The sequence below is a fragment of the Nyctereutes procyonoides genome, unplaced genomic scaffold, assembly GCF_905146905.1.
Source record: "Nyctereutes procyonoides isolate TBG_1078 unplaced genomic scaffold, NYPRO_anot_genome, whole genome shotgun sequence".
NCBI lineage: Eukaryota > Metazoa > Chordata > Mammalia > Carnivora > Canidae > Nyctereutes > Nyctereutes procyonoides.
In genome coordinates this window covers 70,628,317-70,652,566 of record NW_026575146.1, presented here as the reverse complement: position 1 = coordinate 70,652,566, position 24,250 = coordinate 70,628,317, and the positions used below count along the sequence as shown (strand labels likewise).

The 24,250-nt window shown below is 42.3% G+C and overlaps 1 pseudogene; it reads left to right on the top strand.

Annotated features, from left to right (window-relative positions):
- LOC129500189 (zinc finger protein 420-like) overlaps positions 1-24,250 on the top strand; it is a 177,796-nt pseudogene that overhangs the window by 143,734 nt on the left and 9,812 nt on the right.

The window sequence follows — 24,250 nt, the reverse complement described above, 5'->3', positions numbered from 1 at the left end:
AAAACCACCTTTCTGCACTAAAGATGTCTCAAGAATTCCTTCTTGGCAACTGGCTCCAAACCCCAACACTTTACATCAATGGGAATTTCTTTTTATTTACTTATTTTTTTAAAGATTTATCTTTTTTCATTCACTCATGAGAGACACAGAAAGAGGCAGATACATAGGCAGAGGGAGAAGCAGACTCCCTGTGGGGAGCTTGATGCAGGACTTGATTCCAGAACTCAGGGATCACACCCTGAGTGGAAGGCAGAAGCTCAACCACTGAGTCACGCAGGTGTCCCATCAATGGGAATTTAAAAAGTACATTCAATTTGTAACATTATTTGGCAGGGACTTATGAAAATAAACTTTCCTATGGAAGGGGAGCATTTTGTCACCACAAAACATGTCTCTTTGGCCTAAGGATTATGTTATTTTTTATTTATTTTATTTTATTTTAAGATTTTATTTATCCACAAGAGACACACAGAGAGACAGAGACAGAGGCAGAGGGAGGAGGATCAGACTCCATGCAGGGAGCCCAATACAGGCAATGTGGGATGTGGGCCTTGTTTCCGGGACTCTAGGATCACACCCTGAGGGGAAGGCAGATGCTTAACCCCTGAGCCACCCAGGGGTCCCACCTAAGGATTATTTTAAAGAAACAAAGGAAAAGCTCTGAAACCCAGTAGAAGGAGCCTTTTGCAACACACATTTGTATTTATAAGGGAAAGCTCCACTTGTAAGGGTGTTTTCCTCCGCGTAGCTGCGAGAGGGAGAAAGTGTAAATTCCAGAAACTGATCACTGGAGAAGACATGGATTTAAATCTGGATAACAACCAAAAGGAACGGTTATTCCTTTTGGCCTGGTCGCTTCTCCAAATGCTTCCCAATAGGATCATGTGTGGAGTTTCAAAAAGAATCATATCTAGTGCTCCCCCCACCAGTGGAAACAACAGCGTTGTTTTAATTAAATGCACATGAGCCTGGGAGGGTCAGCCTTTACCTAGCCTCCAGTGGAATCTGTCTGCATCTGTGGAAGAATAGGCCCCCTGAAAAGCAGAAAAGGAAAAACGCAAAGATTGGTCTCCGGGGAGAGAATCAGTTCTGAATTGCTCCTGACACAAAGGATGAGGAAGTTGGGCCTTTGCATTTCAAAGTCCTACCTGCAGGCGAGCAGCTTACAAGAGGCTCTGCTGGTGGCTTTAAAGGCATTTTTTCCTGACACAGCTGTGATTTCTCCTGGAATCTCTTCTGAGAATGAGCTCTAGAAAAGGAGGTGACAGAAGAAATGGCCAGTTGTCAGGTAAGCCTTGCATCCCAGGTCGGAGGCCATGTCCTCCTTTTCTCCCCAAATTCCTCAGATTTAGATACTGCAAACATTGGTTTTTTTAGTTCTGATATTTCTGCGTTATGTTTTTTGCACCTAATTTTTAAACCTTTTCAGAAATGACACTCAAGATCAGGTCTTTAGACCACTTCTCCCTATTAACCAGAGCCTTTTATCCCTTCCCCCCAATCTGGCTCTCAGTACGCCATCAACAGTTGTCACTTTGAATTACGGACCTGCGTGGAAGTATTGAAAATAATTCCTTTGTGAGAGATCCACGGGGACGGTGTTGAGTTAAAGAATCCTTTTTTTTTTCTTTAGATTTTATGAATTTATTAATGAGAGACACAGAGAGAGAGAGGCAGAGACACAGGCAGAGGGAGACGCAGGCTCCATGCAGGGAGCCTGACATGGGACTGGATCCCGGGATACCAGGATCATGCCCTGTGCTGAAGGCAGGCGCTAAACTACTGAGCCACCCAGGAATCCCCCAAGTTAAATAATAAACACAGTGGATATAAGATAAAAAAAAAAAAAAAAGGAATATTCTCTGAGAACAAATGGGGGCCCAGCCTTACTGTTTAGAACATGGTGAAGCTACTATATTTAAAATATACTAGATATTACAGGAAATGGAAACCGTCTGTGACTCTGTTGGGCCCAAGACTGCGAATCCGACAAACCACCAAGGAGCCAACACGGATGCAAGTACACGAGGGTTTATTTACAAGCTTGAGTTTGGGTCCAAGTATACTCCACACTGCAGAGCAGGGGCTTGGACCCCGAAGTGGGTTATAGCTGGGTTTTTTATGGGCTGGTCTAGGGGATTTTCAGAAGGGGTGGAGGAATTTTTGTTTTTCTTTCCAATATGGCGAAAGGGTGGGGGAGTTTCTTAAGATCTGATATGGGATTCTCTGCCGGGAGGATTCTGAGCTTTATGGTCTTTCCCATATGGGATTCCCTGCCTAGGACATTCTGCAGTTTTTCCTGTAAAGTTCAGCTCTTATTCCTAGGGGCTTAAGATGGCTGTACTTGTGCTAATGCTAAACTTGAGGTGGAATGACCTTAATTTTTCTCAGCCTCCACAACTGAAGTTTGTATAAATGAAGAGTATTCATAGTTTACAGTCTGATTTACTCTTTAGGGGCCACAAGAATGTGGTGCCAAAAGGAGGTGTCTCTTGATTGAAGGCCGGCCCCTAAATATAGGGCGACCATCAATCAGATAGAAGCTGGTAGCAGAGGAAGTGAGAGAATTCACCTTAGGCAGAACAAAGGAGCTAGAAGTTCACACTGAATAGACAGCAAGGGAGCTGGAGGGAGCTGCAGGTAGGAACACAGAGGAGAGGCTGTCTGCAAAGAGGTATAGAGCCTGAGGGCTGTGGTTAAAGGGGGAAGATGAGGAGATAAGGCAACAAATGGAATCTTCCCTTTTTGGGGAAGTGTACCTGCTTAAGAAGCCCATTGGCTAGTTCAGGCCTCTGGACACTTCAGGGTGGGTTGCCTGATGGGCCTGTCTGCATTCAGCCAGGTGGTCACTGGCTCTTTCTGCATTCCATTGCTCAAGCCTGTTAGCCTAAAAGCAGAGTCTGTGAAGAACACACTGTTGCAGGGTTCTTGTCTGCCGAGTGGAAGAATGACTCTCGTGGACACAAAAGGGTGAAGTGATAGTTTACCAAGTGAGGGTGAGAACAGAAAGAAAGCTGTCTAGAGTGAGAGGGGTTTCGAACTGGTTGCCGATGAAGGCTTTTATGTTTGATCTTTTATAGACACCTGACCCGGGGACTTAAATCTTGACATCACCACTGATAGCACCACGATTACTTCTACTTTCGCTATCTCCTCTCTGATGTTTAAAACAAACGAGTTGGTCTGTTTATGTTCCCTTATCTGTGGTTTTCTAACGGCTCCCCACTTCTGGGATTTTTGGTGAGCCCTGCCTGTCCCTTCCTCAACACCAGTAGTAATGGGTCCTTCAGTGTTCCTTAGGCACGGATATCAACGTTTCATTACAGCGGGTATTAACTTCTTTTGGTTTGATGCTCTGTTAGATGTCTCTGCTGCAATGATCCTATTTTCCTTTTCTATTTGTAAGGATCTTAGATTTACTGAGAAATGTGCAGAAACCATCCCTTTTCACCTGGAAACTTCTTTCTTCTGAGTTTCTCTGTGCTTGTAGTTTCTTAGGAGAACAAAGCAAAAGAAATGTAGGTAAAATGAAACGTCCATAGTGAGATTTGCAGCTCACTGATAATACTTGAGACAAGCAAAGTCTGACTTTTCTCAGGGAATTCACAGCTGCCTTAGTGTTAATGCTTTGCTTGAGGGAAAAAGCAACCTTAGCTTGATGGTAGCCAGACTCCCAGGATCCTAGAAGTCCTCTTGAATAGATGTAAATCCCTTTAGAAACTTATTTTATCTATACTGCGCACCACCACCCCCAGCTTAAAAGCATATAATCCATGCTTCCTCAAAATGACACTGCAGCTTTTTCTGCCCATGGGTCATATCCCCGAGCGTTAATAAAAAAAGGATTTTTTTCACCAAAAATGTCTCATGGATAGTTCCTTGACCTTTTACTCCCAACTCACACAAAGTAGTTTCCACTGGACAAATGAAAACTCAGCTTCATGTAGTTGATCATATCGACTTCAGGTAGTGGAGGTTCTCCATCAACCAGACTTCTATCCTGTGAGTTTTTATTATATTCCACACTTATGTCACTGACATACTCCTTTTTTTAAAAAAGCTTTTATTTATTTACACATGAGAGACACACAGAGAGAGACAGAGACATAGGCAGAGGGAGAGCAGGCTCTTTGAGGGGAGCCCAACCTGGGACTCCATCCTGGGACTCCATCCTGAGACTGCGGAATCACGTCTGGAGCGAAAGGTCTGGAGCGAAAGGCCGAGGCTCAACTGCTGAGCCACCCAGGCGGCCCACACTTCTGGTTTAAAGGCAAACATTTTTTGCTTATATTCCCTCATTGTGCTAGACTCAAATAATAGCTGTTTTGTATCTATATCATGTCTTTGTATAGATAGGGTGAATGAAAGAAACAACATTATCCACAAAGAGATTTATAAGTCTCAGGTCATTGACAGTGTTTCTTAAATTCATCACCATGACAGTTTGCTGCTCTGTCACGTTTCTTTTAAAGATTCTTTATTTATTTGAGAGAGAGCTCGTGTGAGCACAAGCAGAAGGAGTAGCAGAGAGAGCTACTATTTAAAAAAGAAAAAAGTTGATGACTACATTTGTAGCCCACCAAAACTTTCCCTGTAAGAAAAAGACACAGCTTAACTGTATGATATAAACATAGTATTCAATAATGTGTATACCTATGTTGATGCTTTCAATATACAACTTCAATTGGATCAACACACAGTATTTATGTATTTATTTAAAGATTTTGTTTGTTCATTCATGAGAGACACACACAGAGAGAGAGAGAGAGAGGCAGAGACGCAGGCAGAGGGAGCGGCAGGCTCCATGCAGGGAGCCCAATTCGGGACTCGATCCCAGGATTCCAGGATCATGCCCTGGGCTGAAGGCAGGAGCTAAACCGCTGAGCCACCCAGGGATCCCCAGCACACAGTATAAGTTTTATGGATCACATGCCATCCTCTGACCTCAAAGTTAGTACATTAGAGCCTAATACCATGTTAAATATTATTTTACTGCATAAAGCAGGAGACTCCCGTAAGACAGAACTAGTTCTAGAATAGCTCAAATGACAGGAGTTCACTGCTTGTTGAGTCACAGATGGAAACTACACTACATGGGGTTCTCACACACAGGGATCTTGATTTGCCACAAATAAGATTATAGGGTATAACTTCCAAAGCAGAGACTCACAGAGCAAGGGGAAATGATAAATGATTTCCTATTATGGGGGGTTAGGGTGGATATTTAGAAAGGGTAGCCTGTTACCTACCTTACGTAGACCTGGCATAAGGTTGCATATAGATGTTAAGAAAATACTTTGTACTTGAGGTAAATGATGTTTGTCCTCCATGCATGGAGAATTTTAGTATTATAATGAGGTAAAAGTAACTATAGATGACTCCATGGGTTACACCTTAGTCTGTCTGCCTCAACCTGCGCCAGGCCAAACACTTCCTCGGGGCAGTCATTCCCCTTCTTCATTGGATAGTTTGTTTCACCACTGGAGACTGCCCATGAGGTGTTTTGGCCTCAGTAAAGGCTAAGATGGAAAGAAGAGGTTAAGTAAAATGTGAGAGGCTAGGGTTGGCATTTATAAGCAGGTAAGCAGAAAGGGTCAGATCATGGGTTCTTTTTTTTTTTTTTTTTTTTTTTTTAAATGATAGTCACACAGAGAGAGAGAGAGAGGCAGAGACACAGGCAGAGGGAGAATCAGGCTCCATGCACCAGGAGCCCGATGTGGGATTCGATCCCAGGTCTCCAGGATCGCGCCCTGGGCCAAAGGCAGGCGCTAAACCGCTGCGCCACCCAGGGATCCCCCAGATCATGGGTTCTAGCTGGTGACACTAACTCCCTCTTTCATCTTAGGTACGTTGTGAAATCTTGTCAATGGCCATTTGGTAATTGTGGGATTTATTGCAGGGACTGCTGACATTCAGGGATGTGGCCGTAGAATTCTCTCAGGAGGAGTGGAGATGTCTGAACCATACTCAGCGGGAATTATACAGAGATGTGATGTTAGAGAACTATGGACACCTCCTCTTCGTGGGTGAGAATAACTGCTTTGAGATTTCCCAAACCAACTCAAGGTTTCGTTCCTTCCTTTGAAGACTGTCTCTTGGGTGATTCCTCATTGCATGACTGGAATCTAGTCTATGCAGTAAGGAACATAAGTTGGGGTTTTTAGATTTATTACTTTTTTTATTTTTATTTATTCATGAGAGAGAGGGCGGGGGGTGGGGGGAGCAGAGGAAGAAGCAGGCTCCTTGCAAGGATCTCGACGTGGGACTTGATCCCGGGACTCCGGGACCACACCCTGAGCCAAAGGCAGATGCTCAAGCAGATGCTCAACCGTGGAGCCACCCAGGCTACCTGGGGTTGTAGGTTTAGAGAAAAATCTTAATGATATTTGCTTTTCAGCTTTAGCTTCCCCTTCCTTAAGGTAACATCATTTCTGTGGATTAGTGGCAATTCTAAACATTGAGCAGCGTAAAATGGTATTGCCCACATTTTTTTTTAAGATTTTTATTTATTTATTATAGAGACAGAGAGAGAGAGACAGAGAGAGAGAGAGAGGCAGAGACATATCAGTAGTACTTGGAAGTGGAAGTCAGGATGTGAATATTTGAAACCCTACCTGTTCTAAAGTGGCTGTTGGTCAACAGTGTTTGGAAATCATCTTCTGTTATTTTACAATGGCCTCTCTTCTCTATTGAGCACAATAGTGGATTGAAAGAATCTCCAGCAATACTTCTATTCCCTTTCTTTAATAAACAGGTCTAATTGTATCAAAGCCAGATTTGGTCTCCTTTTTGGAGCAAAGGAAGGAACCTTGGGATCTGAAGACAAAGAAGACAGTAGCCATCCATCCAGGTAGGTGGGCATATGTGAAGCAGATGACAGAAGTTGAGGTCCAAATCTAAAGGAGGACGATAGACCCTAAAGTGCGGTTCCAGTAGCTCTCCTTGAATCAAAGTCAGTTGGGGAAGCCCAGTTTTATTTCTCTGTCTCTTCCAAAGGGACATCTATTATGCAACATTATCATGCTCTTTTATTCTCTGAAGGATTCTCCTTCAGGTCCAGTTATGGTCCATCACATCCACAGGGAGGGCCAGGAGACTCCCATGGGAGTGGGTGGGCCTCCATAATCTGAGAGCTGCTCCATCGTTCTGAGGACCTTGGGGAAATCTCCCTGTTTCTGAAGAACTTGATGCTAACTCTTTTCTAAATTCTGTTTTGCCTCGTGTGGGAAGTGTGCCAGAGTTGTGGTGGGCATACGGGTTTTGGTGCAGAAATCCCAGGAACACTAGAGACAGACATCCCATGATTTCTGATTTATGCATTCCACTGTTATGGAGGCTTTAATCTTAATCATACAAAATTAGAAACTCAGTGATTTCATCAGATAAAGTCCCTTGATGATCCTTGCCTGAATTATTTAAGATTTGCATACTAGTTCTTGGCCAGTTACATTATTTATTCTACCTTTATTTGCTAGCACTTTATTTTTTATTTTTTTAAGGTTGTATTCATTTATTCATGAGAGACGGAGAGAGAGAGAGTCAGAGACATAGGGAGAGAGAGAAGCAGGCTCCATGCAGGGAGCCCGATGTGAGACTCGATCCCGGGACTCCAGGATCATGCCCCGAGCTGAAGGCAGGGGCTCAACCGCTGAGCCACCCAGGCATCCCTAGATCAAAAGTTCTGATATGACATGGGCATGTATGTGCTTTATAAGAAGTGAAGTAGATAGTAAAATTCCCATATTGAAAAAATGTTTTGCGTATAGAATAGTTTTACTTCGAATAATTCTTTTTTTAAAAGATTTATTTTTTAAGTTTTATTTATTTATTTTTATTTTATTATTTATTTTAAAGACTTTATTTATTTATGAGACACACAGAGAGAGAGGCAGAGGGAGAAGCAGGCTCCATGCAGGGAGCCCGACGTGGGAACTCGATCCCGGGTTTCCAGGATCGTGCTCTGGGCTGAAGGTGGCACCAAATCGCTGAGCCACCTGTGCTGCCCTATTTATTTATTTATTTATTTATTTATTTATTTATTTATTTATTTATTATATAGAGAGAGAGAGAGAGAGAGAGAGAGAGAGAGAGAGGCAGAGATTTAGGCAGAGGGTGAACCAGGCTCTTTGTGGAGAGCCCGATGTGGGACTCCATTCCTGGACCCGGGGATCACGACCTGACCAAAGGCAGATGCTCAACCGTTGAGAGCCCCAGGCATCCCATACTTTAATTCAGTTTAGTATGTAGATTTCTAATTTTATGCTATTAAAAAATATTTTATGTGTTTACTTGAAAGAGAGCCCACAAGCAGGGGAAGAGGGAGAGGGAGGCAGAGAAGCAGACTCCCTGCTGAGCAGGGAGCATGACATGGGGTTCTATCCCAGAATGCTGGGATTGCTACCCGAGTTGAAGGTGGATGGGTAACTGACTGAGCTACCCAGGTACCCTTTTAAATATTCACATGAGCAGAGTTTTATGTTGTAACGTCTACTGAAAATTTCAGTAGTCTACTATAGAGGCTCCCTTGTAGAAGATGAGTAGATTTTGTCATGTTGGTTTAAAATTCTCTTTTCACTTCTGATTTTTGATGGATGAGTTTCATATATATATACACATATATATATGTGTATATATAAAAGATTCTATTTATTTATTCATGAGAGACACACAGAAAGAAGCAGAGACATAGACAGAGGGAGAAGCTGGCACTCGCAGTGAGCCCAGAGTGGGACTCCTTCCCCAGACCTGGGATCATGCCCTGAGCCAAAGGCAGACGCTCAACCGCTGAGCCCCCCAGGCATCTCTGATAGATTAATTGTAATGTGTCACTGTGTTTCTGTCTTGACATTTATCCTACTTTGAGTTTACTGAGCTTATTGAATTTGCCTCTTTCCACATATGTGATATGTGTGAAGTAGAAGCCTTTAGCTCTTCATGTAAACTCTCTGCCCCCTTTCACTCCTCTCCTAATGGGGTCCCCTTAATGTACATATCATCCCACTTGTTGGGGTCCCATGGATCCCCAGGCCATGTCCTTTTCCACATTTTTCTTTGGTGTTGTGATTTAAAACAAAGTAGGTGATTTAAAACAAAGGGTCTTGGGGATCCCTGGGGGCTCAGTGGTTTAGCGCCTGCCTGTGGCCAGGGGTGTGATCCTGGAGTCCCCGGATCGAGTCCCATGTCACGCTCCCTGCATGGATCCTGCTTTTCCCCCCTGCCTGTGTCTCTGTCTCTCTCTCTTTCTCTGTGTCTCTCATGAATAAGTGAATAAAATCTTTAAAAAAAAAAACAGGGTCTTTGGAGAGCCTGATTCATTCTTCTGCTTGAGCAAGTGTGTTGCTCACTCCTTAGTGCATGTATTTATTTATTTATTTATTTATTTATTTATTTATTTATTTATATTTTTTAAAGATTTTATTTATTTATTTATTTTTTTGTCGAGAGAGAGAGAGAGAGAGAGAGAGAGGCAGAGACACAGGCAGAGGGAGAAGCAGGCTCCATGCAGGAAGGCAGACATGGGACTGGATCTGGGGTCCCCAGGATTATGCCCTGGGTGGAAGGCGGCGTAAACCGCTGAGCCACCTGGGGTGCCCAGTGTATTTTTTTTTTAAATATTGTATTTATTTATTTATTCATGAGAGACACAGAGAGAGGCAGAGACACAGGCAGAGGTAGAAGCAAGCTCCCTGTAGGGAGCCCGATGTGCCACTCGATCCTGGACCTCAGGATCATGACCTGAGCGAAAGGCAGAAGCTCAACCGGGGAGCCACCCAGGCATCCCTCCTTAGTGTATTTTTCAGTTCAGTGATTGTACTCTTGGGCTCCCAATTCCTGGTTGGTTGATAGTTATACTTTGTCTCTTTTGTTTACATTTTGGTCACACAGTTTTCTGAGATCATTTAGTCACGTATCTGTTTTCTCTTCATTTCTCCATGTACATCTTTATGATAGTTAATTCTCTGTTATCCAATTAATAGTTCCTCATTAATCTAGGGTCAGTTTGGGGTATATATTTTGTTCCTGTGACTGGAACACATTTGTCTTTTTTCTTTTTTTTTTTTTTTTAAGATTTTATTTATTTATTCATGAGAGAGGCAGAGACACAGGCCGAGGGAGAAGCAGGCTCCACACAGGGAGCCCAACGTGGGACTCGATCCTGGGTCTCCAGGATCAGGCCCCGGGGCTGAAGGTGGCACTAAACCACTGAGCCACCCGGGCTGCCTGACATTTTTCTATTTCTTTGTGTCATGTGATCTTCTGTTGACATTTGTGAATTACGAAAACAGAAAAAAGAAAAAGAAAAAAAAGAAATAGAAAAGCAGCTTCTGGGCCCAGGATTATGTACTTTCTTTGTAGAGAACACACATAATAGTAATCCTGGCACCTGTCACACATATGCTGGGCATTTGTCATGTCTGAGTTTTTGTTATTTACACGTTACAAAAGGGCAGTTACTGCTTTATAGCTCATGATATCTTCCTGGCTCTTTCCCTTCAGCCCTATTATCTCTCCATTGTTTGAACAAATGCCCGCCTTTTGTCTGAGCAGCTACCACACTGCTTCCAGAGGGTGTTCTCACTCTCTCTTTTGTCCATGTCATGCATGACAGAAACAAGTTCCTCAGGCAGCTATAATGGAGCCAGATCATTGAACTTACAGGCCACTCTTGTAAGGCCACTCTCACAATGTTGCCATGGAGTGACAGAGAGGTTGAGCAGCTAGCTGCAAGGAGCAAGTGTCAAAAACTTCCTTTGTCTCTCTGATACGGCCTTTCTTCATTTGTACTTGCCTGGGGATGCTGTGCTCTCCTCATTGGCTTCTGGAGCATTCTAAAAGGTAATTTGGTCCTTTTCTGTCTCCATGGAAGAGCAAAGCCCTAAGTGCTTCCAATTCCTCAGTTGCTGATGTCCTAGGATAGGTATTAATTTTGCAAATTAGCATTTTAATGTACATGCATGTGAGCTTAGTAAGTGGAAAAACTTATTTTGTATCTTTTAGTTGTGTCTTTCCATAACACCCTAGGCTTGTTAGCAAAGACAGGCAAAGAAGATTGTTAGGAAGATCCAAAAGCTGTGGCCCTGAGTATTTATAATTAATGAATGTCTGGGAAAGGGATGGGGGAGGGAAAAGCAGGAAGGATGTTTCGATGGATATAACCAAACTAGGAAAATCACCCGTAATGAAATCTCAACTACCAGAAGAGGTCAAGGATACAAAACATTAGGGGGGAAACCCCACCTTACGTGAGTCACATTGGCAGAACGGTATCTTTGAACCCGAGGGCCAAATTCCATTTTCATGCATACCTGTTCTCTGAAAGGACATTTGCAAATACTGGAAACTCCCCCTAGTCCATCCTGAAAATAATCATTCAAACCATTTGAAATATAAGATTGGATCAGTCATTCACTGAGACATGTCTGAAAGTTAGACATGGAGAAAGAAAGCTAAAAATTCTAAATGTGGGACGCCTGGGTGGCTCAGCGGTTGAGAGTCTCCTTTGGCTCAGGGCATGATCCCAGAGTCCGGGGCCCGGTCCCGCATCGGGCTCCCTGTGAGGAGCCTGCTTCTCTCTCTGCCTGTGTCTCTGCCTCTCTCTCTCTGTCTCTCATGAATAAGTAAAATCTTTTAAAAAATTCTAAATGTAAATAAATAAATAAATAAATAAATAAATAAATAAATAAATAAAAAATTCTGAATGTGACTGATTTGGGAAGGGTTCATTTAGAACCCTTTTTCAGAGGGTTCATTATTCTTCCACCAAAACATAATCTATCCTTTTTCAATGTCTTTAATTTAGATAAACACGGGGGGGGGGGTCTTTATTCAGACATGACTGTTTAATAGTTATCACGTAATACATAATTTGGAGCAAGTTATTTATCTTTTTTCTTTTTTAAGATTTTATTTATTCATGAGACAGAGAGAGAGAGGCAGAGACACAGGCAGAGAAAGAAGCAGATTCCATGTAGGGAGCCTGATGTGGTACTTGATCCCGGGACCCCAGGATCATGCCCTGGGCAGAAGCAAGCGCTCAACCGCTGAGCCACCCAGGTGTCCCACGTTTTTTATCTTTATGTGTTATACACTTAGAGTCCTCACTCTATCTATGGAAGATAGAAAGAGCCTTATTATCTTCCATAATCACTGAGGTGTTTATGCTTGAGACAGAATGTTATCAGTGGAATATATTGGGGAGAAACATTAATCAAGGGTCAGGAAACTCCGTTTCCAGATAACTAGTCTACAGTAATACATGTGGGAAAGTCTTTTATGAAAGTTCAAATCTTATTTTACATCATTGTGTCCTCACTGGAGAGAAGACTTACACATGTAGTAACTCTGGCAAACCTTTAAACTGGTCTTCAAAACTCAGTCAACAGCAGAGATTTCATAATGGGAAGAAATCTTACAAATGTAAACATTGTGGCAAAGCCTTTAAGCACTACTCAAAACTTACCATCGTAAGGTAATACATGCTGGTGAGAAGGCTGACCAATGTAAAAAAAAAAAAAATGTGCAAAAAACCCTTTAAGCTTTGTTCTGAAGCTACAACTTTCTGAACATCAGACAGTATCTCATGACAGGAACCCTACAAGTGTAAAGAATGTGGCAAAACACTTAATTCATAATGAAAACTATTCGACATGAGATAATACATCCTGTGGAGATACTGTACAAATGTCAAGAACGTTGGCAAAGTCTTCACAGGGAACAAAGTCTTGCTCAATACAGGAGAAAGCATACTGGATAGAAACCCTAGAAATGTAATGAATGATGAAAAACCTTTGTTTTTAATACACACTTCAGAAGAAAGAAGCCTTCATGAAGGATGGAATATTGAAGATGTAAATAATTGTCAAACTATGTAATGGGAATGTGAAATCTAAAATAAATAAGAGGGGATACCTGGATGGCTCAGCAGTTTGGCGCCTGCTTTGGGCCCAGGGGCATGATCCTAGAGTCTCGGGATCCAGTCCCATGTGGGGCTCCTTGTATGGAGCCTGCCTCTCCCCCTGCCTGTGTCTCTGTCTCTGTCTCTCTCTCTCTGTGTCTCATGAATAAATAAATAAAATCTTTAAATCAATCAATCAAAGAATTCACTGTAGAAAGCAAAAGATCAGTCTATTTCACACATGATTCTAAATTAGGGTATTTATTATGGAGTAAAATCCAAAGTTAAAACACTTAATTACATTTTAGCTTTGGACAATGCAGGTATTAGGGGTGTCAACTCTTTCACTGTTGAAAATCTACTCGTCACTTTTGAGTCCCCATACATAAAACCATACCTGTTTATCCATGGAAATAGCCTGTTGTTGACAAGAAGCCTTCCAGAACAGGAACAGTCAATTTCCCATTCTTAGTATGTTTTCTGTACTATATCTGGCATTGTTTTTCTTTAATTTTTATTTACTTATTCATGAGAGACCCAGAGAGAGAGGCAGAGACATTGATAGAGAAGGAAGCAGGCTCCAGGCTCCTTGCAGGGAGCCCGATGTGGGACTCGATTCCTGGACCCGGGAATCACACTCTGAGCTAAAGGCAGAGGCTCAACCGCTGAGCCACCCAGGCATCCCTATATATGGCATTGTTATAATAATGTAAGCTTGAGAAAAGAAACTGTTAAGGAAATCATAATGAACAGAAAACATGTTTACAGTACTTGTTCAAGAAGTACGTATCAAGAAAACATGTGTAAGTGGACCTATACTGTTCAAACCCACTTATTCAATGGTCAGCTGCACTTGCTAATATGCCTGAAACGATCGAGAGAGGATGGATGTCTGGGGAGGGGTATTAGTGTGTCTTATTTTCTTTTGACCATATTTGAGAGTTTTTGCATGGCAAATAGTATTGATTTGACTCTTAAGTCATCTCGTGTTGTGCCTTTATTGCGTGGGTGCCTTCAAGGTGATTTGATTGTGGCTGTCTCACAGACATGAGGGGCTCTTATTTGGTGGGGAATTCATTCATGCCTACTTTGCATAGACGATGAAGGAGACTATGGTTTACAATTTATGAAGAAAGTCCACATGGAGATGCTGTTTGTGGGTCATGAGGAAGAGTGACCTAAATCATGATGAAGTAAGTGTTCAGAGAGTCATCATTTACGTTAAAGTAAGAGAAGGGTGCCTGGGTGGCTTAGTTGCTTAAGCATCTGTCTCTTCAGTTCAACTCAGGTCATGATCTGGGAAGTTGGGATGGAGCGCCATATTGGGCTCAGTGCTCAGCCCTGTCAGCTAGGGATCTTTCTGTCCCTCTCCCTCTGGCCCTCCCTGCTAATCTCCCACATGTTCTTTCTCTCTCTAAATAAATGGATAGGGATGCTTGGGTGGTTCAATGCTTAAGCATCTGCCTTCAGCTCAGGGCATGATCCCCGAGTTCCAGGATGGAGTCCCACATCCGGCTCCCTGCGGGGAGTCTGCTTCTCCCTCTGCCCATGTCTCTGCCTCTCTCTGTGTGTCTCTATATATATTCTTTAAAAAAATAAATGGAGGGCAGCCCGGGTGGCTCAGCAGTTTATCACTGCCTTTGGCTCGGGGCCTGATCTGAAGACCTGGGATTGAGTCCCACGTTGGGCTCCCTGCGTGGAGTCTGCTTCTCCCTCTGCCTGTGTCTCTGCCTCTCTCTTTCTCTTTCTCTTTGTGTCTCTCAAAAATAAATAAATAAAATCTTGAAAAAAAAAGATAAATAAATGGATAAAATAACTTTTAACATATAAGGAACATAAGATAAAGAAACATCCTGAATTTTAAATAGTTTTACCAAGGGGCACCCGGGTGGCTCAGTGAATTAAGCATCTGATTCTTGGTTTAAGCTCCGGTCATCATCTCAGGCATCATCACCATAGTCTCCTCATGGGGTGGAGTGTGTTGGGGATTCCATCCTTTTCTTTGCATCTCGTGGTCACTCATTCTCTCTTTAAAAATAAATAATCTTTTTTTCTTCTTCTTTTTTTTTTTTTTTTTTGGCTTTCTGACATCAAATTGTTTTATTTTTAATTTTTTTTAAATTTTTTTTTATTGGAGTTCAATTTGCCAACATATAGCATAACACCCGGTGCTCATCCCATCAAGTGCCCCCCTCAGGGCCCGTCCCCCAGTCACCCCCCAGCCCCCGCCCACCTCCCTTTCCACCACCCCTTGTTCGTTTCCCAGAGTTAGGAGTCTCTCGTGTTCTGTCTCTCTCTGATATTTCTCACTCATTTTTTTCTCCTTTCCCCTTTATTCCCTTTCACTATTTTTTATATTTCCCATATGAATGAGACGATACAATGTTTGTCCTTTTCCGATTGACTTATTTCACTCAGCATAATACCCTCCAGTTCCATCCACGTCAAAGCAAATGGTGGGTATTTAAATAAATAATCAATCTTAAAAAAATAAATAGATTTGCCAATTGCTGTTTAATAAGGAGACTATGCTGGCAGTTCATTAACATCTGGATGTATCTTTATATTAGCAGTTGGTAGAAGTCAAGAATATTAGTTATCCCGTTGAAATAAAGAGATTTCACAGACATCTGAGGAAAAGTATAGTTAGCTATTCTGTAAAGGGTATAAAATTATTGTAAGTCCACTTCTACTCCATACTTGGTCTCTATTTATTTATTTATTTACTTTAAAGATTTATTTATTTATTTATTCAGAGAGAGGCAGAGAGGCAGAGACACAGGCAGAGGGAGAAGCAGCCTCCATGCAGGAAGCCCGACATGAGACTCGATCCCAGGTCTCCAGGATCACACCCCAGGCTGCAGGCGGCGCTAAACTGCTGGGCCACCGGGGCTGCCCTGGTCTCTGTTTAAAAAGCATTGAGGGGTAATCCCTGGGTGGCTCAGTGGTTTAGCGCCTGCCTTCGGCCCGGGGCGTGATCCTGGAGTCCCGGGATCGAGTCCCGCGTCGGGCTTCTGCATGGAGCCTGCTTCTCCCTCTGCCTGTGTCTCTGCCAGTGTCTCTGTCTCTGTCTCTTTCTCTGTGTGTGTGTCTCTAATGAATAAATAAAAATCTTTAAAAAAAAAAAAAGCATTGAGAGGGACGCCTGGGTTGCTCAGTGGTTGAGCGTCTGCCTTTCAGCTCAGGGCGTGATCTGGGGGTCCTGGGATTGAGTCCCACCTCAGGCTCTGTGCAGTGAGACTGCTTCTCCCTCTGCCTAGGTCTCTGCCTCTGTCTCTGTGTCTCTTATGATTAAATAAATAAAATCTTAAAAAAAAATTTTAAAAAAGGCATTGAGAACAGAATTCACAGAAAATTACCTCCGAGGAACAAGAATGGTTCTTGAATGCTTATAATGGGTATTTTGACTAAGAATCATGGTGATGTGGGAGTGGTGTCTTTAGAGTGCATTTGAAATTATATGTTTTAATTAGTAACACTGGATGGATTGTAACGTGTTAACAGTGATCTGGAGTGAAGTGTTTTTTTTTTTTTAAGGATTTTATTTATCTAATCATGAAAGACACAGAGAGAGACAGAGACAGAGACAGAGAAAGAGAGGCAGAGGCACAGGCAGAGGGTGAAGCAGGCTCCCTGCAGGATGCCCAGTGTGGGAACTGGATCCCGGGTCTCCAGGATCATGCCCTGGGCCAAAGGCAGCGGTAATCCGCTGAGCCACCGGGCTCTGCCCTGGATTGAAGTTTTATCCCATACCAACTATAGCCTGCCCCAACTTCATCAAGGTTGTAGGTAAAGAGACAGGAACACAAAGTATCCTTGACCTTTGTGCTATGTGAGTTTGAACACTGTGTAGGTCTACTTATAGCGAGATTTATTTATAGTACAGTATTGTAAATGTATTTTCTCTTTCCTCTGCTCTTCTTAATATTGTCTTTTTTTGAGCATCCTTTGTTGTAGTATTATCATCTGTAAAATAACATGTATATTCATTGACTTTTTTTCTTTAATGAGAGAAAGAGAGAGAATATGCAGGGGGAGCAGTAGAGGGAGAGGGAGAGCAGATTTGGGCTCGATCTCAGGACCCTGGGATCAGGACCTGAACCAAAGGTAGACGGTTAATAGACTGAGCCACCTAGGCATCTTTAATGGACTGTTTTTGATTAGGTTTCTGGTCAATAGGAGGCTATTAAAATTAAGTGTTAGAGAGTCCATATTATACATGGATTTTCAACTGCATGGGTGTTGGCACACTGAACCTCTGCTGTATTCAGGAGTCACCTGTATTTGTTAGAGCAGTGGGATGCTATGACTAATAATCTTTTTTCCCTGTGGTCTTAAACCTCAAATTATTTGAGGTTATTTTGTTTTTAAGATTTTGGGGATCCCTGGGTGGCGCAGCGGTTTAGCGCCTGCCTTTGGCCCAGGGCGCGATCCTGGAGACCCTGGATCGAATCCCACGTCAGGCTCCCGGTATATGGAGCCTGCTTCTCCCTCTGCCTGTGTCTCTGCCTCTCTCTCTCTCTCTCTCTCTCTGTGACTATCATAAATAAAATAAAAAAAAATTTGAAAAAAAAAAAAAAAAGATTTTATTCATTTATTCACAAGACACACACACACACACAGAGGCAGAGACCTAGGCAGAGGGAGGAGCAGGTTCCATGCAGGAAGCTGGATGTGGGACTCCATCCCTTGATCCCAGGACCCCAGGATGATGCCCTGAGCAAAGGCAGAAGCTCAACTGCTCAGCCACCCAGGCGTCCCTCTTTGAGGTTATTTTCCCCAAGTTTACGTGATTTACATTTTCCTCCTTATACTATACTACTGCTAAAGCAGTATGATGGTTTTTTTTCCTTTAAGATTTTATTTATTTATTTGAGTGAGAGAGAGCACAAGCAGGGGGAACAGCAGTGGGAGAGGGAGAAGCAGAGACTCCCTGCTAAGCAGGGAACCCGATGTAGGGCTTGATCCCAGGACCCCGAGATCATGAGCTGAGCTGAAGACAGAAGCTAAATCAACTGAGCCACCCAGGCACCCCAGGATGATGCTTCTAATAAGGATGATATAGATGTATTATTGAGCGTGTGGCTAAATGATTTCTTGACAATGCTGTGTTGGAATGCATTTTGTATAATCACACTGCCTGCAGGGGCTTTGAACCCTAGTTCTACCCAGTGGCAAATACACTAGATAAAAGGCCCCCAAGTCACAAGTAAAGGTAACTTTTGATAGGACTTCCTCTATAGTGTTTGTGAAAGAGCTGTCTGCTGGCAGTATTTAGCATAAGCTCCCCTTAGAGAAGATCCCTGCACAGTTAATCTTACTCATTTTGGTTTGATTTGTGCATTCTAGATTTAGCCCAGGAACTCGAAAGCACTCCAACCATGGACTCAAAACATGGCATCTGCCCCACTTCTTGGTCATTTTCTCTGCCTGCACTCAATCTTGAACCCTTCATGCTGTCTCTCAAGGCATATTATTTACATCCTCCAGTACCTATGAGTAGTAAACTTTATTTCCCTTTCTTTGTTTTCTTTTATTGAACCTTGGCTCATCATCCAATGCCCAGGGGTCCTACTTAAAAACTGCTAACTGAACAAAGTCAGTACACATATAATTACAAGCCATATCTACAGAATTTTTGATCGCTATTTATAAAATTTTACTCTATATTTTTCTTTGTTTATGTTGTTTTGGTGAGCATAGAGAAGACAGCATTTATGGGTTTGGTATCCACAGAATGCAAAGTGTTATATTAAGTTAAAGATATGGGCAGCCCAGGCGGCTCAGCGGTTTAGCGCTGCCTTCAGCCCAAGGCCTGATCCTGGAGACCCGGGATCGAGTCCCACGTCGGGCTCCCTGCATGGAGCCTGTGTCTCTGCCTCTCTCTCTGTCTCTCTCTGTCTCTCTGTCTCTCTCTCTCTCTGTCTCTGTGTCTCTCATGAATAAATAAAATCTTTTTTAAAAACGTTTAAAAAAAACCTAAAGATATATCTCTTTTTTCTTTTTTTTTTCTTTTTAAGATTTTTAAAATTTATTCACGCGAGGCAGAGAGAGAGGCAGAAGCAGAGACATAGGCAGAGGGGGAAGCAGTCTCCTCAGGAAGCACGATGTGGGACTCGATCCCGCAAATCTGGGATCACGCCCTGAGTTGAAGGCAGATGTTGAACCACTAACCCCCCCCGGGCATCCCAAGATACATTTCAGAATAGTAGAGTAACTAGGAAGAAGTACCTGTGTGTATATGTGTGGGTATACCTATATCTCCAGAAGGAAAGGGAATATTGGGGCAAAGAAGGTTATTTTCAAACTTCATGATTTCCTAGTAAACAAAAATGTTTACTAGATTCCTGATGGGAATAATTTTCTATACATTGCGTTGAATTTATTTCTCCTAAATTTCGTATGCCTTGGTTTGAAAATCTCTCCGGGCAAGTTGTGTCTCATCTACTTGCCTATTACTCATGTAGGATCTACTCTGTTTTCCTTGTTTGAATGTTCAGGAACTGTTGCTTGTATGTCTTAGGGATTTTAAGAATGGTTTGCATGGGGATCCCTGGGTGGCGCAGCGGTTTGGCGCCTGCCTTTGGCCCGGGGCGCGATCCTGGAGACCCGGGATCGAGTCCCACGTCGGGCTCCCGGTACATGGAGTCTGCTTCTCCCTCTGCCTGTGTCTCTGCCTCTCTCTCTCTCTCTCTCTCTCTCTCTCTCTCTCTCTCTGTGTGGCTATCATAAATTAATAAAAGAAATTTAAAAAAAAGGAATGGTTTGCATGAAATGACATGGTGTTCAAAAATTCATCCGAATGTGGGAGTAATTTCTCACTGAGCATATTAAATTCCATGTAGTTAAATTGCTACATTTCATTTCTTCCTTCTTAATTGGAGAAGAACGCTAAGTACGATTTCTTTACTTACTATTCTTTTCCCTTCTTGGAAGTGACATCATCCAAGTTAGTCACTTTCCTATAACAGTTTGATTAGGTGAAAACGTGGAGACTTCATGAGTCATGGGATGTTCTAACATTGATTTGAAGGGACCAAGTTGGGACAATGCTCGGGGTATGGTAGATGTTCTAAACATAAGAAGACAATATTTTATTGGGAGTGATGATGAGCCCAAGGTGAGATGAAAAATATCTAGGCTGAAGAACCGACATGAATTCTTCATGGGGGGGAGAGACTGCCTGTCCAAGTCTGCACTACTGACTGTAAATTTAGAAAGACAAATTTTACTTGTTTTGTTTCCAAATCATTCCCAGTTTTTCCATGTCTTCCTCTCCTCTGTAGTGTGTGGCATCACAGCTGTCCTCCTTTTGTATGTTATGGAGACCCCATTGTCACTGCTCTCTCCCTCCCACATAAGCCACACAGGCTGTTGTAGGTTCTTAGGAGGAGCTTTACTTTTATTAATTGAGTCGGAAACAGTTGGTAACTGGGTCATTTGAGGCCATATCTGAGATTTAAATACTGTGCTGTCACCACTCTTGGTAGACCAGGAAAACACATCAGTGGGCCACAGGACTACTTCAGGCATTTGGTACTAAGAGTTGTGAGGACAGATAAGACATGCTAATGGTATCCTTCGAGAGGGAGAGAAGGCTTAGTGAAAGCAAGTATGAACAATTTAAGGGATTTCATTTTTTTTTTCAAGGTTTTATTTATTTATTCATGAGAGACAGAGAGAGAGGCAGAGACACAGGCAGAGGGAGAAGCAGGCTCCATGCAGGGAGACTCGATCCCGGGTCTCCAGGATCAGGCCCTGGGCCGAAGGCGGCGCCAAACTGCTGAGCCACCCGGGCTTCCCAAGGGATTTCATTTATATGAGAAAGGGACACAGAGAGAGCATGCAAGAGCTTGCAGGAGTCGCGGGAGGGGCAGAGGGAGAAGGAGAAGCAGACTCCTCAATGAGTGGGGAGCTCAGTGTGGGGCTCGATCCCATGATTCTGGGATCAAGGCAGATGCCCAGACGACCATACCAACCAGGTGATCCTGGACAACTCTTGAAACGTGGGGAAGTTCTGGTCGGGAGCTCACTTTGGTCACTGCAATGTCTTAAGTAGCTTCTAGTGATGAATAAATTGACAGAGATGGGGACTTGAGGAATGTGGTGATTTTCTGGGATTCAAGGCAGTCAGATCCATTCCACGTGAGTTAATGAATTCCCTGGTGGTCCTCAGACCTAGCTGCTATTGGGTGACATAGATAACTATACCTTTCCGGGTGCAGATGTGGGAGTGGGTGGAGAGAGGATACCTGATGATTAAACATTTTGGGCGTGAGTTTAAGGTGTCATCTGGCAGAGTCGATGTTGATGATGAAGAAGGCGTTTGGATACTAATAGGCAGAAGAAGAAACACTGATATCCCAGGTATATAACCCCCACATAGATCTGCTTCACTATACGTGTTTGACATTCCAGGGATGGTGACCCACGGCTGGCACAACCTCCCTCCCTCACTTCCACTCAGCCCCATGATCAATCTAGTCCTGTGTTCTTGACTGTGTGCAAAGCACTGCATATCTTAGGAGCAGGTCACCAGTCATGGATGCTTCAAATGACCATGGATGCCTCAAATGGCCCACCCAGTTTTTAGTCTTGATATCCCTATGTGGTTTCACAGCCCATGCAGTCCTTAACACCCTTCCTGATATGAGTGGAAAGAGGATTTTTATCAGTTGTCAAAACTGATAAAATAAAGTTGGGTATCATGTTATACTCACATTTTAAAGTGGTTCCACTGAAGGATAATGATTCATTCAGGGAAAGCCATCCTCCCCAAGGCACAATGCCCACCGTGTGATTGACCTACTCTGGGCTCTTTTCTTCTTGGGAGAGCACCCTAGTTCTAGGTGGTCACCCATGGTGGGGCACTGTGCTGGCCCATGGGGAAGTGTACTGTGGTCATAGGGAAACGACTCCACTTAACCTTCTGATGCTGTCCCTATTGATCTTTCTAGTCCAGGGGGTGCTCAGCATCACCCCTGAGTCCTGAGAATTGCCCAGTGATGTCTTATGTGTTAGTTGCTAGTTGAGCTTATTATGAGAAGTACAGAAGTAGGATCTACCTATGTCACATCTTTATGATGTCAACCCTCTGTGATGAATACTTTTATATCTCGTGAGGTAAAAATGAATGTCTTGCTACATACATGTATGTATGTCTGTATATGTTTATATGTGTATATAAATATGCACACACTGATTATGTGTTATTGATGAGATAGAATGGAGTACATTTAGATACTTAACAACATTATGAAGAAGAGTGACAAACTCCTTCAGTGTTAAAAATTATTCTATATCATATTTATTTTTGCCATGCAGCGTGTTTAATTGGTTATCACACACGGTTTTGTTTTTTGTTTAGTTTTTTTCCAATTTCATCCTCACGTTTCAGTTACAACTCTAGGAAAATTCCAACAAAATATATTCAAGCAAAGTTTAATGTTACCAGGAACATTTAGTTTATATATGTTTAATATTCTAATGGAGATGTTGGGGTTTGGAATTACCGTGTTTTTACTTTACACTCTATCCGCTTAATTTTTTTGTGTTTTCCTATATGAATTTTAAGAAAATAATTCTATATTTCCTTCTTTTTTTGTGAATATTGTATACTCAGTACCATATTGCTTTAGCTATAAATTCATGCATGCCATGAAAATTTAGTCACAGTGGGAAGTTCCTTCCTAACTTTAATTTCAACTTGTCAGCATACATTACGATACTTTTATTTGTGTATTTGTTTGTTTGTTTGTTTGATTAAAGACTTTATTTATTAGAGAGAGAAAGAGAGAGAACAGAGTAGAGGAAGAGGGAGAAGCAGACTCCCTGTTGGCTGAGCAAGGATCCTGGGGCCCTGAGATCATGACTTCTGCCAAAGGCAGATGCTTAACCCACTGAGCCACCCAGGTGCCCTTACACTGATCTTTTAATATACATCTCTTATTCTTGACATTTTTTTAAGGTAAAGTCACGTGTGGAGATCGTAGGTGAACAGTTCAGTGGGATTTCACAATCGAATCCCATCTCTATAAATCCATTGAGCTCGAGAGACTTTATTTTGTTTGTCCTCTAAAATTCCCCTTGAGGTCCTTAGTAATTTTCCCAAAAGCTCAACACTCCTTTAACACGTAAGGAATAGGTGCCTGTCCTCGTTTTTGTACTTTACATGAATGTAATCAGGTGACGGGAACTCTTTTGTAATTGGCATTTTTTTCCTTTCTGTCTCTTGCCTGTGTAAATTTATGTATCACTGCATGTTGTTGTGCACCATTCATTAGAGTTGGATGGATCCAGTTCCATCGTGTGAATATCAACTCACTGCATCATTCTAGTATTAATAGGCAAGTGAATGGTTCTCAGTCTATGACTGTCATGACTATTACTGGCATGTAAAATCTACAATTTGTCTCTAAGTGTGAAAAATGTAGATATATCTGCTGCCTCTGTGTGTGTGTGTGTGTGTGTGTGTGTGTGTGTGTGTGTATGGGAGTGAATTGTTGGTAAATAGGTTTATTCAGCTTTAACAGACACTATGAAACTCCATCCCACAATCTTTATACCACTTTTCACACACATCGCAGCATATGGGATTTCTGGCTTATCTACATACTTTCCAAAATTTGGTAGTTTATGTCATTTTCACAGTAGGCTTCTGGTTGGAAGGAGAATAACCAACTCTTGGTTTTATTTGCTTTGTTGTAGTTACTTCCTTTTACTATGGAGTAAAATCTTTGTATAATCTCTTCAAAGTGTCCGATTAGTTATTATGATCCTCTTCCTGTTAATGTGCAGTCTCAAATTGATAGTATTGAATTCCAGGAAGAATTCTCACTTGATCATGTTGTAAAATGGTAAAGTGTGCTTTTGATTCCGTTTGCATTATTTCATTGTGGACTTGCATGAATATTCCTCACAGATAGTAGTTTGTAGATTTCTTTACTTGTAGTTTCTCCTATGGCTTTGATAACCTGCTAAATGCTGGTGTCACAGAGAGTGTTGTGATTTTCTCCCTTCTCTTTACTCCTTGCAAATATTTGAGGATATTTGAAGTACTTTCTCATTATATATTTGTATGAATTATCCCATGAATTCATCTGGCATAGGATTTTTCCTTTTTCGGAGTTTTTTTTTAAATTACTTTGTCAATTTACTTAGTAGGCGTAGATCAGTTGAGATTGTTTTAGAAATTGCTTCATGATGGAGTCCAGGTAAGTTAGATCTTTTTGTTTTGTTTTTTTTAAGATTGTATTTATTTATTCATGAGAAACAGAGAGAGAGAGAGAGAGAGAGAGAGAGAGAGAGGCAGAGACACAGGCAGAGGGAGAAGCAGGCTCAATGCAGGGAGCCCGA